Genomic DNA, 16,603 nt, shown 5'->3' with positions numbered 1-16,603 from the left:
CATTCTTAACAACATTGATAAATTTAAAATGGTATCAAACCTTTCACAGTATGGACATAACTACTAACTAGCCTTGCTGTTCTGAAAAGAGCCCCATCAAAACCCCCTTATAGTAGGTTTTAAACAATTGACTTTCATATTTGTAGATAAAACAGGTTAGGTTCAAACAAATGCCAAAGCTCATGGACATGTTGCAGGAAGCCATTGTGCTGGTTTGGTACATGAGGAGCACAAGGAAGCAGGGAGGAAGGGCTGCAGCCGGCTGGCTGCTGGGAACTGTGACCACTAATGGAGGCAGCCAGTGGAAGAGAAAAACAACTTTGTAATCTCCTCCTGGAGGGTAAAGACTGTCTTGTGATGGAGAAAAATGGCCTCCATCTGTTTCCCAAGTCTTTGGGGTTTATGCTTAAGGTCATACCAGTTCGATTGACAGACCATTGGAAGAATATGTTTGATATGACTCTTTTCTCAAACCTTGAGGCCTCTCCTGTGATTGTGAACAAAGCTGGGTTTTTTTTTCACTTTTTATTTTATTTCTTTTATTCATTTTGTTATCATTAATCTACAATTACATGAAGAACATTATGTTTACTAGACTCCCCCCTTCACCAAGTCGCCCCCACAAACCCCATTACAGTCACTGTCCATCAGCGTAATAAAATGCTGTCAAGTCACTACTTGTCTTCTCTGTCTTGCACAGCCCTGCCTATGCCCCCCTGCCCCACATTACACAGGCTAACGGTAAAGCTCCTTTTCTTTTTCTCGGCCCTTATCCCTCCCTTCCCACCCATCCTCCCCAGTCCCTTTCCCTTTGGTAACTGTTAGTCCTTTCTTGGGTTCTGTGATTCTGCTGCTGCTTTGTTCCTTCAGTTTTTCTTTGTTCTTATACTCCACATATGAGTGAAACGCGCTCCATCCATGTTGTTGCAAATGGTAGGATTTGTTCTCTTCATATGGCTGAATAATATTTCATTGTGTATATGTACCACATCTTCTTTATTCATTCATCTACTGATGGATACTTAGGTTGCTTCCATTTCTTGCCTATTGTAAATAGTGCTGCAATAAACATAGGGGTGCATATGTCTTTTTCAAACTGGGCAGCTGCATTCTTAGGGTAAATTCCTAGAAGTGGAATTCCTGGGTCAAATGGTATTTCTATTTTGAGCTTTTTGAGGAACCTCCATACTACTTTCCACAATGGTTGAACTACTTACATTCCCACCAGCAGTGTAGGAGGGTTCCCCTTTCTCCACAACCTAACCAACATTTGTTGTTGTTTGTCTTTTGTATGGTGGCGATCCTTACTGGTATGAGGTGATATCTCATTGTGGTTTTAGTTTGCATTTCTCTGATGACTAGCAATGTGGAGCATCTTTTCATGTGTCTGTTCGCCATCTGAATTTCTTCTTTGGAGAACTGTTCAGCTCCTCTGCCCATTTTTTAATTGGATTATTTGCTTTTTGTTTGTTGAGGTGTGTGAGTTCTTTATATATTTTGGATGTCAACCCTTTATCAGATCTGTCATTTATGAATATATTCTCCCATACTGTAGGGTACCTTTTTGTTCTATTGATGGTGTCCTTTGCTGTACAGAAGCTTTTCAGCTTGATATAGTCCCACTTGTTCATTTTTGCTTTGGTTTCCCTTGCCTGGGGAGATATGTTCATGAAGAAGTCACTCATGTTTATGTCCAAGAGATTTTTGCCTATGTTTTTTTCTAAGAGTTTTATGGTTTCATGACCTACATTCAGGTCTTTGATCCATTTTGAATTTACTTTTGTGTATGGGGTTAGACAGTGATCCGGTTTCATTCTCTTACATGTAACTGTCCAGTTTTGCCAGCGCCATCTGTTGAAGAGGCCTGTCATCCCCATTGTATGTCCATGGCTCCTTTATCAAATATTAATTGACCATATATGTTTGGGTTAATGTCTGGAGTCTCTATTCTGTTCCACTGGTCTGTGGCTCTGTTCTTGTGCCAGTACCAAACTATTTTGATTACTTTGGCTTTGTTGTAGAGCTTGAAGTTGGGGAGCGAGATCCCCCCCCACTTTATTCTTCCTTCTCAGGATTGCTTTAGCTATTCGGGGTCTTTGGTGTTTCCATATGAATTTTTGAACTATTTGTTCCAGTTCATTGAAGAAAGCTGTTGGTAATTTGATAGGGATTACATCGAATCTCTATATTGCTTTGGGCAGGATGGCCATTTTAATGATATTAATTCTTCCTAGCCAATAGCATGGGATGAGTTTCCATTTGTTAGTGTCCTTTTTATTTTTTTTAATAGTGTCTTGTAGTTTTCAGGGTATAGGTCTTTCACTTCCTTGGTTAGGTTTATTCCTAGGTATTTTATTCTTTTTGAGATGCTGTTGTGAATGGAATTGTCTTCCTGATTTCTCTTTCTGTTAGTTTATTGTTAGTGTATAGGAAAGCCACAGATTTCTGTGTGTTAATTTTGTATCCTGCAACTTTGCTGAATTCCGATATCAGTTCTAGTAGTTTTGGAGTGGAGTCTTTAGGGTTTTTTATGTACAATATCATGTCATCTGCAAATAGTGACAGTTTAACTTCTTCTTTACCAATTTGGATTCCTTGTATTTCTTTGTTTTGTCTAATTGCTGTGGCTAGGACCTCCAGTACTATGTTGAATAACAGTGGGGATAGTGGGCATCCCTGTCTTGTTCCCAATCTCAGAGGAAAAGCTTTCAGCTTCTTACTGTTCAGTATGATGTTGGCAGTGGGTTTATCATATACAGCCTTTTTTATGTTGAGGTACTTGCCTTATATACCCATTTTGCTGAGAGATTTTATCATGAATGGATGTTGAATTTTGTTGAATGCTTTTTCAGCATATATGGAGATGATGATGTGGTTTTTGTCCTTCTTATTTATGTGGTGGATGATGTTGATGGATTTTTGAATGTTGTACCATCCTTGCATCCCTGGGATGAATCCCACTTGGTCATGATGTATGATCCTTTTGATGTATTTTTTAATTCTGTTTGCTAATATTTTGTTGAGTATTTTTGCATCTACGTACATCAGGGATATTGGTCTGTAATTTTCTTTTTGGGGGGGTTGTTGCCTGGTTTTGGTATGAGGGTGATGTTGGCTTCATTAGAATGAGTTTGGGAGTATTCCCTCCTCTTCTATTTTTTGGAAAACTTTAAGGAGAACGGATATTATATCTTCTCTGTATGTCTGATAAAATTCTGAGGGAAATCCATCTGGCCTGGGGGTTTACTTCTTGGGTAGTTTTTTGATTACCGCTTCAGTTGCTTTGCTGGTAATTGGTTTGTTTAGATTTTGTGTTTCTTCCTTGGTCAGTCTTGGAAGGTTGTATTTTTCTAGGAAGTTGTCCATTTCTTCTAGGTTTTCCAGCTTCTTAGCATATAGGTTTTCATAGTAGTCTCTAATAATTCTTTGTATTTCTGTGGGGTCCGTCGTGATGTTTCCTTTCTCGTTTCTGACTCTGTTGATGTGTGTTGATTCTCTTTTTCTCTTAAAGAGTCTGGGTAGAGGCTTATCTTGTTTATTTTCTCAAAGAACCAGCTCTTGGTTTCATTGATTTTTTCTATTGTTTTATTCTTCTCAATTTTATTTATTTCTTCTCTGATCTTTATGTTCCTCCTTCTGCTGACTTTAGGCCTCATTTGTTCTTCTTTTCCCAATTTTGATAATTGTGACATTAGACTATTCATTTGGGTTTGTTCTTCCTTCTTTAAATATGCCTGGACTGCTGTACACTTTCCTGTTAAGACTGCTTTCGCTGCGTCCCACAGAAGTTTGGGCTTTGTGTTGTTATTGTCATTTGTTTCCATATATTGCTTGATCTCTATTTTAATTTGGTTCTTGATCCATTGATTATTTAGGAGCATGTTGTTAAGCCTCCATGTGTTTGTGGGCCTTTTTGCTTTCTTTGTACAATACAGTTCTAGTTTTATACTTTTGTGATCTGAAAAGTTGGTTGGTAGAATTTCAATCTTTTTGAATTTACTGAGGCTCTTTTTGTGGCCTAGTATGTGGTCTATTCTGGAGAATGTTCCATGTGCACTTGAGAAGAATGTGTATCCCGTTGCTTTTGGATGTAGAGTTCTATAGATGTCTATTAGGTCCATCCGTTCTAGTGTTTTGTTCAGTGCCTCTGTATCCTTACTTATTTTCTGTCTGGTGGATCTGTCCTTTGGAGTGAATGTTGTGTTGTAGTCTCCTAAAATGAATGCATTGCATTCTATTCCCTCCTTTAGTTCTGTTAGTATTTGTTTCACATATGCTCGTGCTTCTGTGTTGGGTGCATATATATTTATAATGGTTATATCCTCTTGTTGGATTGACCCCTTTATCATTATGTAATGTCCTTCTTTAGCTCTTGTTACCTTCTCTGTTTTGAAGTCTATTTTGTCTGATACTAGTACTCCAACACCTGCTTTTTTCTCCCTGTTGTTTGCATGAAATATCTTTTTCCATCCCTTGACTTTTAGTCTGTGCATGTCTTTGGGTTTGAGGTGAGTCTCTTGTAAGCAGCATGTAGATGGGTCTTGTTTTTTTATCCATTCAGTGACTCTATGTCTTTTGATTGGTGTATTCAGTCTAGTTACATTTAGGGTGGTTATCGATAGGTATGTACTTATTGCCATTGCAGGCCTTAGATTCATGATTACCAAAAGTTCAAGGTTAATTTCCTTACTATCTAAGAGTCTAACTTAACTCACTTAATATGCTGTTATAAACTCTAAAGGTTCTTTTGTTTCTCCTTTTTCTTCTTCCTCCATTCTTTATATATTAGGTATCATGTTCTATACTTTTTGTCTATCCCTTGATTGACTTTGGGGATAGTTAATTTAATTTTGCATTTGCTTAGTAATTAGCTATTCTACTTTCTTTACTGTGGTTTTATTTCCTCTGGTGACAGCTATTCAACCTTAGGAACACTTCCATCTATAGCAGTCCTTCCAAAATAGACTGTAGAGATGGTTTGTGGGAGGTAAATTCTCTCAGCTTTTGCTTATCTGGAAATTGTTTAATCCCTCCTTCAAATTTAAATGCTAATCTTGCTGGATAAAGTGGATAAAGTAATCTTGGTTCCAGGCCCTTCTGCTTCATGGCATTAAATACATCGTGCCACTCCCTTCTGGCCTGTAAGGTTTCTGCTAAGTAGTCTGATGTTAGCCTGATGGGCTTTCCTTTGTATGTGATCTTATTTCTGTCTCTGGCTGCTTTTAACAGTCTGTCCTTATGCCTTGGTGTTGTCTTCCTTGGGTCCCTTGTGTTGGGAGATCTGTGGATCTCCATGGCCTCAGAGACTATCTGGGAAGGTTTCAGCAACTACCTCCTCAAAGACACTTTCTATCCCTTTCTCTCTCTTCTTCTTCTGGTATCCCTATACTGCGAATATTGTTCTGTTTGGATTAGTCACACAGTTCTCTCAATATTCTTTCATTCTTAGAGATCCTTTTTTCTGTCTGTGCCTCGCTTTTTTTTCTGTCTGTGTCTCGCTTCTTTGTATTCCTCTTCTTTAGTTTCTATTTCATTTATCGTCTCCTCTACCATATACAACCTGCTTTTAATACCCTCCATCGTGCTCTTCAACGATTGGCTCTCCGACCTGAATTCATTCCTGAGTTCTTGGATGTCTTTCTGTATCTCCATTAGCATGTTGATGATTTTTATTTTGAACTCCCTTTCAGGAAGAGTCACGAGGTCCATAACATTTAAATCTTTCTCGGGAGTTGTATTAATAATTTTACTCTGGACCAGGTTTCTTTGACGTTTCATATTTGTATATGGTGCCCTCTAGTGTCCAGAAGCTCTATTCTGGAGCTGCTCAGCCCCTGAAGCAATGTTGGGGGTCACAGGGGAGCAGTATTGGTGCCTGGGGGGAGGAAAGAGCTGTTCCCTGCTTCCCTGGCTGCTGTGCCTGTCTCCACTGCCTGACCCAGTGGGCTGATCACACAGATAGAAGCTTTTGTCCCAGAGCAGCCGGATGTGGATCCCTGCTTTCCACAAGCAGCCGGAATCCCAGTCTTTCCAGAAACTCCGCCTGTCCCAGCTTTCCAACCCCGTAATCAGAAGAGTATGATGAAAGCACCATGAAATGTAGGTTTGTGCTCCCAGCGCAGATCTCCAGAGCTAGGTATTCAGCAGTCCCAAGCCTTCCACCCCCTCCCTGCTCCGTTTGTCTTCCTCCCACCGGTGAGCTAGGGTGGGGGAAGGGCTCAGGTCCCACGAAGCCACAGCTCTGGTACGTTACCCCGTTCGGTGAGGTCTGCTCTTTTCTCCAGGTGTGTGCAGTCTGACACCATCCTCTTTCCTGTTGCTCTCTCAGGATTAGTTGCGCCAACTATATTTTCTAATTGTATCCAGTTTTAGGAGGAAGCCTCTGTCTCTCTTATGCTGCCATCTTTAATCCTCAAAGCTGGTTATTTTTGCTGGAACAGTTATCAGGTGGGCAGATGGCATGAAGCCTGTCACCCACATTCATTTCTGAACATGCATGAACCACCCCAGGATGGGTGGCAGCCACTGATGAGCCCACAGAAGTGGAGCAGAAGTGGGCCTGGCTTTTAAGATCACTCAGCTCCTTGTATTAGGAAACCTACAGTTTGCTTCTTCCTGCCAAATGTCTTGGCCATTTTTTATGTGCAAGTCACTGTGCCAAGCACTGTGCTGGAACAGGAAGACACTCAGAGAGAGACTGCATGCTAGTAGGGGGAGCGAATCTGTTTGCATTTAATACAAGGCAACGTGTGATAAATGTCATGCAAGATGTTCATAAAGTGTGCCAGGGAATTTTAGAGGAGAGATAAATGACCTTTGGCTTAGAACAGTGGGGGAAAAAATGCTTCATAAAGAAGGTGGCATTGAAAAACCTGGAAGGTAAGGGAGTATCTGCATATGCTGAAATGAGGCAGAGGGCATGCTAGGCTGAGGCAATAGAGCAAAGGCCTGGAGGCTGAGAAAACCGTGCATCTGGAAGGAATAAGTAGATCAAGTTAAGAACATAATTTGGGCCCTAACTGTTGAGGGAACTGAATTTCTAGCAAAGCAGTTTCATTTTATTCAGTATGTATGTATTATTATTTAGTTTTATTCAGTACGTTCATTTGACAAAGGGGGAAACTGAGGTTCAGAGGTGTGATGTGATTTGTCCAGGGGCATCCAGGTAATGAGAGAACTGACCTGACTTCGAATGCTCTGTCTCACCACGTGTTTTCCTGAAGTTAGGTTAGTTCCTCTGAACCACAGTATGAAGTTGTATTTCTAACCTTGGGTACATGTGGTTTCTAGAAACCAATTATTATAGAATGAACATTAGATAAACCTATTTCGGAAACAACTAGAATTAAGATAAGACATGCCTAATCCTTTCTGCTTGGGGAAATCCAAGCCTAATATCCACAGAGACCTTTTATAACCTCCTCAAAGTTGTCCCAGAGATGAGTCTGCTAACACTGGGCTGAATGTACTTGGCTCAGTGGAGAGCCCTGGACAATTCAGACACAGAAGAGGGAGAGCAGACAGGCGCCTCCATGGCGCTGCTGGAGCTAAAAAGTTATTTATATTTCCCCAGTGGAGTTTTCACATTAAGCGTTGATACTCAGAGTGAATTGAAAGGACATTCTAATGGCAAAATCAATGTTAGATTAAGCAGTCATTGACAGTACTTAAGTATTAAAAAGTGAAGTATTTAACTGTCCCTAGGCATTTAAGTTTCTTTAAATCTTGCTTCTGGTATATATTATCAAAAGAGTGGCCCTTAAATCCCCAAACTTAACTGCTGTAATAACAAGTCCTATTATAAAAACATAGTTTGATAATAAATAAATCTCTGGATAAATTAGCTGTGGATACTAAGTTGGCCTTTTGGACTTAGGAGGGTTTTTACCCAAAAGCGTCCCTGTCTCTTGGTGACAGCACAGGTTCCCTGCCCTAGTCAGTTCTGCCTGCTGTAACAAAAATATCAGAGACTGGGTGGCTGAGACAACAAACATCTGTTCTGGAGACTGGGAGTCCAAGATCAAGCCACTGGCAGATTCGATGTCTGGTGAGAACTTCCTTGTTCACAGATGTCTTCTCGCTCTTTTCTCACTTGGTGGAAGGGGCGACAGGGCTCTGTGGGGTCTCTCTGATCAGGGCACTGATCCCATTCATCAGAGCTTCAGCCTTGTGACCGAGGCACCCTCAAGGCCCCACCTCCTAAGGCCACCTTGGGGGGTTTCAGTACTGGCAAGGGGTGGGGGGAGGGGAGGGAGACACAAACCTATTGTCTGTTACACAGATAATGGTGGAGGCAGTAGGCTATGTCCTCATGTTGCATTTATACAGTGGTTTCCATTATATTGATATCATCACTGGAAACCTACACTTAGCATTTAGAAAATGTTGAAGACTGGTACAGATGTTGATACAACTTGAGAGAGTGAAAAATTCTTGTAGCCAGAACCCCACTTTATAATAAAGTATATGCAAGGGGCAGGAAGAGTCTTTCAACCCCTTGCAACATTTTGTCTTCAGAAACTGTGATGCTTCTTTTCCTAGAGTTCCTGGACTAGGAGCTGTCTGTCTGTCTGAGTTGTCCAGGAGGGCACATGACTGCTGAAGGTCTGTCTGAGAGTGGAGTTGCTGTTTTTGAGGTCTTATTTGACTCTGGGAATTTGCAACACTAACGAATAGTAAAGATTTCCATTAGCCCTGACCTCTAATGCATTATTTAAAACACAAAATGCTACCTTAAGAGGGAGTCATAAGATTCATGTGCTGAATCATGTTCCATATTGATAATGCCAAGGACACAAAGGGGTGAACACACTCTCAGAGGTCACAGTTCATTCGGAGTTTATTCTATCGTGTATGGGTGTTTGGGGGATTACTATTGTGTTTCCTGTTGAAAAACAGACAAACTGTATGTTATTTTAAATCTTAACTGATTTTTATTATAAATATACTTCATGCTCATTTGAAAAAATCCTAACAGTACAGAAATGTAAGATTTAAAAAAAGCAAAAAGCCCCCAAATAAAAATCACCAGTAATCTGTTTCCTCCCTTCCAAAAAATGTCCATTGTTAACAGTTTGGATATTTTTCTTAATTTGTTTCTCTTATATATCCACTTAAAAATATTCCTTCTCATATTCCTTCTGTCTCTCCCACCTGCTACCTTCCTTCCCATTTATCTATATTCTTACGTACACATGCACCTCCCCCCACCCCGGAAATGCAATTGTGTCTGTCTTCTACAATGTTCCAGTTTGCTCTTTTCACTTACTGGTGAATTTTGGCCCTTCTCTCCACCACTCCTTCATACAGATCCATCCTGTTTTTTGTAATGACTGTCCAGTGTTCTGTTATTTTCTTTTTAGAAGGACTATAAATTATTTCCCCAACCCCCTTTCCACTTATTCCCAAATTCCTATTGAAAAACATTTGGACTCTTTCCCGTTTTTTGCTCTTGCAGACAGTGAGCAACGTGAATTTTAATTCCAAGCATTCTGAAGCTTTCTGCCAATTGTCCAGTTGACTGATATTTTGGTCTCTTAAAACATGGAGCACTGTTCTTTGGACAGAGTCCTAAGCAGAGCCTCAGTGCAGAGAGCAAGATAGCAGTGGGGTTTTGGGTGGGCCTGTGGGAGGCTGCCAGCCCCTGACTTATCCTCAAGAGCTAGAGGAGGCCTCAGAGCACAGGCTGAGGCCTTTTAAATCCTTGAGAACAATCCATGCGGGTGGAGTTGCCTGGAGAGCTTGAACCCTGAAGTACAATTCACTACATGAAGTGGCTAAGAAGAGAGGAACCTTACCAGCACATGGCTGTGGGTTGCAGAGCAGCACCCCAGACCCCAGAAGTGTGCACCACCCATAATGCCTCACCTTATGTGGGCAAGGAGGGTGGATATCCCACAGAGCAGCAGGGATGTTAGAGCTCCCAGCAGTAGGGTGCTTCCCTGCTCCCGGCCCCCGCTGCCCTGCTCTGGGAAAGTAGGAAGGGGGCCCTTGGAAAGGCCCTTTGACCTGTCAACCTTATGGCCCCACTTCCGGTTTTGTGCATTTCTATGATGGGAAATTTTACAACCAATTTGTATTTTACCTTTGTATGCTAGAGAAAAATTATTTTTAGAAATTTAGAATTCCAAAATAGTAACCTAGCAGTATGTGAAAGATCCCGGGTTCCTTCACCCTCAGCCACCTCTCCTATATCACACATAACAGTTTGGCATTATCTTACCTCACTTTTATGCATCTGCAAAAGTGTATACACTTTTTTCTTGCAAAGATAGGATCCTGCTGTATGTATGTACACAGCTGTATAGGGTATTGTACTTAATATATCATGTCTTTGTACATCAAAGTACCAGCTGCATCTTGTTGTCTTTATTTGCTACACATTTCCACCATGTGGCAGTGCGGCAATTTCCTTTACTAGTCCCTTATTTTTGCGTGGTTTTCAGTTTTTCTCGTACTGAGCTTAGCGGGGATGTAAAGGTAACTTCATCTGATTGTCTCACTTATTTATAGTAGCTAGGCAGCACAGGTAATCCAAACTCAGTTTACCTGGTGGCTTCAGCTGAACTCTTGTTTGCAGATTCCATTCACATCTCACCTCCTCCCTGGGTTTGCTAGTGACATATATTTTGGTGACCACTCTGTAATTTTAGTGGCTCTATGTTTTGGTTGGGTTTGATTTCTCCATGTCCTTGCAGAGGTTTCTGGAATATGGTGCTACTGTGGTGTTCTGCAGACCCTTTGAAATTGCCCAGATTGAAACACAGGCGAGCTTGCAGTGTCAGGTGGAAAATGATCCTAAGTTCTGTGATAATTGCCTGATAAGCATCCCTGGCTCTTTGCTGCTACGTATAATGGAATGATGAGGCAGCCCGCTCCAGTGGACTCCTTGCTGCTGGCTGCTTCTGTTTGCTTCTGGCTGAATGTTCAGAGAGTAAATTGTTCAGAGCTCATCATTCACTGTGAAAAAGTCAGATTCTGCCTGTATCTGCAGCCTATAGGACAATGGTTTTTAAACCTGTTGAATTACAAAAATTCGCTAGAGAAGCTGGTTTAAAAAAATTGACCAAATGGTTAAGATGGTAAATTTTGTCATGTGTATTTTACTGCCCAAAAGAAAGCAGATGATCTAGATTCCACTTAGTAGCTATAAAAAAAAATGAAGATGTACTTTATGTGCAGTCATGGAATCCTCTCCAAGCCATGCTGGGAGGCAGGCAGGGAGGGAGTTGCAGCATGATGTCTGTTATATGTTAACTTGGCATAAAAAGAAGGAAACAGTAACAAGAAAATCTAGTTGCCGCTCTACACTTGAAAATGAAGCTGCAGATAGCATTCTTTGCCTCTGGGAAGGGTAACCAGATGGTGGGAGCAGGAGTGAAACAGAGCATTACCTTTGGAGTTTTTAATCATGGAACTCTTACCTAGTCATAGGTAAAAGTTTTTAGAAGTTAGATATCTAGGATGTTAACTCTATCAGTACAACAGTTAAGGTGGAGCCTGGGAACCCATAATATTTTTAAAATAGCAGTTTTACTGAGATAATGATTGATTCTATGCCATAATCCATCCTTTCCATTGAACGTACAGGTCAGTGGCTTTTAGGACGTTCACACAATTGTGCAGTCATCATCACTAGTTCTAAAACATTTTCTTCACCTCAGAGGGAAACTCCAGACCCTTTAAGGAGTCACTCCCCATTTCCCCTCCCCCAAGCTCCCGGCAGCCACCGATGTACTACTTGTTTCTATGAATTTTCCTAGTCTGGTTATTCCATATAAATGCAGTCCTCCACTATAGGTCTTTTATGACTGATTCATTTAGTGTAATGATTCAAGATTTATCCATATAGGTATATATGTACATGCTGTCCCTGTAGAATTGGAGGAACTGGCCCAGTGGTCTGCAAAGTGGCCATACATGTTACATTCCCATCAGCAATGTGCGGGGGCATGGGAACCTGTACTTTTACCAAAGATTCTGATGACTGTTATGATAAAGCCATTGTGGAAAATGGTGACTCAGAGCAGTGCAGTCCCTCTTGCTATGAATGCAGGGACAGTGGTGGTGTTGGTGTGCCACCCAGAACCTGGCAGTGCTGAAGGACATGCTGATTGCTGTATGGAAAACGACAACAGTGCTGCGCTGGGACGGAGTCAGCACCCCCAGGAGAAGGACCTCACACAGTATGGATTCTGGAGTGGGGCTGGCCAGGCCTGAGTGGAGTCTTTTGTGTTGGTGGTGTTTTCTTTAAGGTGGGATCAGGCAAGAAACCTGGTTGTCCCATGAAACCTCACAAGAGTCAGATGGGGGAAGGCGTAGTGTAGGGAAGGGAAGCTGGTGCATAGGCTTGCTTTTTCCTTCCCCCAGTGGAACAAACGTAATAGTTTTTATGAAGTGGAATTTGGTTTCTACCTTTTCTACTTTAAAAAGAAAACTTATCTAATCCATTTTATCTTGAATCATCTTCCATAGCTTTTAATAGCCAGAAAAGTGTTACATGATAGTGACATAATTATTCTGAACTCTGAATTATGAGGAAAAACTGTTTCCATATACAGTAGGATCTGAGTTCTAACTACTAGGACAGAACCGAGAGGTCTCCCAGACAAGCCTATATCTGTGGGGCAAGTCCTCTGAGGATAGAAATTAAAATCTACTTCAGAACGCTTTGGAACACTGCCTGCGCCGGCCCTTAAATAACTGTTCACTTTAGCTGCCCCGTCAGGAAGGGAACTGAGTGGGGCAGGGCGCTTGGCACAGAGCTTCTTCCCCTTTAATGAGCAATAATAAATGGGCGCTTTTCTTGGGGCCACTTGGTAACAAATACATAAATAGAATAAATGGTCTTTCAAGTTCTGAGCATTTCAGTTTCTGCTGAGAGAAGCTCTTTGCCTTATTTCATTAAAGACTTTATGTTTTCACTGAAAAATGGCCTGTAGAACTGTAGGGGCAGGTGCAGTACTGTTTCTTTATTTTGTATTGCGGTTAAGTAAAAATTACATAAATGTTGCCATTGTAACCATTACTTTTTTTGGTATTATTAATATAAAATCACATGGGCAACATTGTGGGGACTAGATTCCCCCCATTATCAAGTCCCCACCATATACCCCATTACAGTTACTGTCCATCAGTGTAGTAAGATGCTGTAGAATCACTACTTGTCTTCTCTGTGCTATACTACTTTCCCGTGCCTGCCCCCCTACATTACGTGTGCTAATTGTAATGCCCTTTTTCCCCCATATCCTTCCCTTCTCACCCATCCTCCCTAGTCCCTTTCCCTTTGGTAACTGTTAGTCCATTCTTGGGTTCTGTGAGTCTGCTGCTGTTTTGTTCCTTCAGTTTTGCTTTGTTCTTATACTCCACAGATGAGTGAAATCATTTGGTACTTGTCTTTCTCCGCCTGGCTTATTTCACTGAGCATAATACCCTCTAGCTCCCCATGTTGTTGCAAATGGTAGGATTTGTTTTCTTCTTTTTTTTTATTTTGGTATCATTAATCTACAGTTACAGAAAGAACATTATGTTTACTTGGTTCTCCCCTTCACAAAGTCCCCCCAACAGACCCCTTCAGTCACTGTCCATCTGCGTAGTAAGATGCTGTAAAATCACTACTTGTCTTCTCTGTGTTGCACAGCCCTCCCCGTGTCTCCCATGCACTATACATGCTAATCATAATGCCCTCTTTCTTTTTTCCCTGCCCTTATCCCTCCCTTCCCACCCATCCTCCCCAGTCCCTTTTCCTTTGGGAACTATTAGTCCATTCTTGGGTTCTGTGATTCTGCTGCTGTTTTGTTCCTTCAGTTTTCCTTTGTTCTTATGCTTCACATATGAGTGAAATCATTTGGTACTTGTCCTTCTCCACTTGGCTTATTTCACTGAGCATAATACCCTCTAGCTCCATCCATGTTGTTGCTGATAGGATCTGTTTTCTTCTTATGGCTGAATAATATTCCATTGTGTATATGTACCACATCTTCTTTATCCATTCATCTACTGATGGACACTTAGGTTGCTTCCATTTCTTGGCTATTGTAATAGTGCTGCAATCAACATAGAGGTGCATATGTCTTTTTCAAACTGGGCTCCTGCATTCTTAGGGTAAATTCCTAGGAGTGGAATTCCTGGGTGAAATGGTATTTCTGTTTTTAGTTTTTTGAGGAACCTCCATACTGCTTTCCACAATGGTTGAACTAAATTACATTCCCACCAGCAGTGTAGGAGGATTCCCCTTTCTCCACATCCTTGCCAGCATTTGTTGTTGTTTTTCTTTTGGATGGTGGCCATCCTAACTGATGTGAGGTGATATCTCATTGTGGTTTTAATTTGCATTTCTCTGATGATTAGCGATGTGGAGTATCTTCATGTGCCTGTTGCCATCTGAATTTCTTCTTTGGAGAAGTGTTCAGATCCTGTGCCCATTTTTTTTTTTTTGAGAGGGCATCTCTCATATTTATTGATCAAATGGTTGTTAACAACAATAAAATTCAGTATGGGGGGGTCAATGCTCAATGTACAATCATAAATACTTCTCAAGCCTAACTCTCTTCAGTCTCCAATCTTCTGAAGCATAACGAACAAGTTCTTACATGGTGAACGAATTCTTACATAGTGAATAAATTCTTACATGGTGAACAGTACAAGGGCATTCATCACAGAAACTTTCGGTTTTGATCACGCATTATGAACTATAAACAATCAGGTCAAATATGAATATTCATTTGATTTTTATACTTGATTTATATGTTGATCCCACATTTCTCCCTTTATTATTGTTATTATTCTTTTTATTTTTAATAAAATGCTGAAGTGGTAGGTAGATGCAAGATAAAGGTAGAAAACATAGTTTAGTGTTGTAAGAGAGCAATTGTAGATGATCAGGTGTGTGCCTGTAGACTATGTGTTAATCCAAGCTAGACAAGGGCAATAAACATCCACGGATGCAGAAGATTTCTCTCAAAGCAGGGGGGATGAGGTTCTGAGCCTCACCTCTGTTGATCCCCAATTTCTCACCTGATGGCCCCCCTGCGACTGTGCCTGTCTTAGGTTGTTCCTCCCTTGAGGAATCTTACCCGTCTCTGGCTAACCAGTCATCTTCCGGGGCCATACAGGGAAATGTAAAGTTGGTAAGTGAGAGAGAAGCCATATTGTTTGAAAAGGTTAGCTTTTTACTTCTTTGCAGATTTATGCCCTGTGGCTTCTATGCCCAGCACTTGTCTCGAGGTATCTTTACCACCTGGAGGAATTATGATACTCGGTAACTTTGATATGAGGCACGAATTCTATTTAAGGGTTGTAATTAGGAAGGAAGAAGAAAAGCTATAGAGGTAGCATATGGAAGAAAACATGGGAGGATTGATTATTTCTTTGACATATCTTCTTGTAGAGTACCTTAAGTATGTATAGGTTTTAAACTACTAACTAATTTGCACACACATATTAACATAATAGGAATACGGTGACATAGACAAAGCAAATTTATAATTACCATCCATCTCTAGTGAAGCCAAGAAAACCATTTAGGCACCCTAGGCATTTGTGAAAATTTGTCTATGATATGATGGAAAATGTCCAACTGTACTTGAACAGTCTGAGAAAGATCAGACAAATTAAAGCAGCCCATTTCTGGGATCTGTTCACCTCCCATATGTTCTTTTAACCATAGATAGTCTATAGTCATAAGATTTTGGAGTGCTACAACTTGCACCCCTCCCAACTCCTGGTTGAGTTCCAACAGTACAGATCCAGTCAAATTCGTTGTCTCACTGTATGCACATGCCAGCCTAGACATCTCCCTCCTCATTCCAATGGCAAGTCCAGGAAACGGTGGGGTGGATACAGCCACAACCGCAGCATCGCCCGGATCCCTGTGGAGGCTTTTTGATGATCATCCCCCGGCACGAGTCCTCCAGAGAGTGCTGATGCCGGAAGCTCCTCCTCATATCTTATCTTAGTTTATTTTCTGGGTATCCAAGCTAGGCCTTGATCTTCTGCATAGAAACAAACATACCCTTTGCCCACACTTTGACATGCCCTCTATACCACTGTGCAGAACTCATTGGAGGTTAGCACATAGGGACTGCTTTTTTTTTTTTTATTAAGAGAACGGAATATTATCAGAAAAGACTACCTCCATAGCTGATCATCTGACACCCTTTGAGTGATCAACATTAAGGATATTTAAAGCATGCATTGATCTTTGATTTACCAATAGTTTTATCCTATCAAGGAGTAATCCCCCTTTTCTTTCTTTCTTTCTTTCTTTTTTTTTTTTAATCTTTAATCTACACTTACATGAAGAGTACTATGTTTACTATGCTCTCCCCTATATCAGGTCCCCCCTAACAACCACATTACGGTTACTATCCATCGGCTTAGCAAAATGTTGTAGACTCTCTACTTGTCCTTTCTGTGTTGTGCAGCCCACCCTCCCCTTTCTCCCTCCCCCCCATGCATGCTAATCTTAATACCCGCCTTCTTCTCCCCCCCCCTTATCCCTGCCCCCCCATCCTCCCCAGTTCCTTTCCCTTTGGTACCTGTTAGTCCATTTTTGGGCTCTGTAATTCCGCTGCTGTTTTGTTCCTTCAGTTTTTCCTTTGTT

The 16,603-nt window shown here is 41.1% G+C and overlaps 1 protein-coding gene and 1 long non-coding RNA gene across 13 annotated transcripts in view; one reads left to right on the top strand and one right to left on the bottom strand.

Moving 5' to 3' along the window:
* The window catches only part of VPS35L (VPS35 endosomal protein sorting factor like), a 133,811-nt gene that overhangs the window by 84,650 nt on the left and 32,558 nt on the right, over positions 1-16,603 (top strand). The gene's annotated exons all lie outside the window — the stretch shown is intronic.
* The window catches only part of LOC118967246 (uncharacterized), a 47,839-nt gene that overhangs the window by 6,845 nt on the left and 24,391 nt on the right, over positions 1-16,603 (bottom strand). Inside the window, exon 1 of one of the 2 annotated variants that reach the window (XR_005054168.2) lies at positions 10,549-16,336. The exons of the other annotated variant lie outside the window; for it this stretch is intronic. This is a non-coding gene — a long non-coding RNA (uncharacterized lncRNA). Of the gene's footprint in view, positions 1-10,548; positions 16,337-16,603 lie in introns of those variants that run through there. 2 annotated transcript variants of the gene reach the window in all.

Source organism: Manis javanica, chromosome 10 (assembly GCF_040802235.1).
Source record: "Manis javanica isolate MJ-LG chromosome 10, MJ_LKY, whole genome shotgun sequence".
In the NCBI taxonomy this organism is placed as follows: Eukaryota; Metazoa; Chordata; class Mammalia; order Pholidota; family Manidae; genus Manis; species Manis javanica.
The sequence above is the reverse complement of the archived record's forward strand: the minus strand, read 5'-3'. Positions and strand labels throughout refer to the sequence as shown.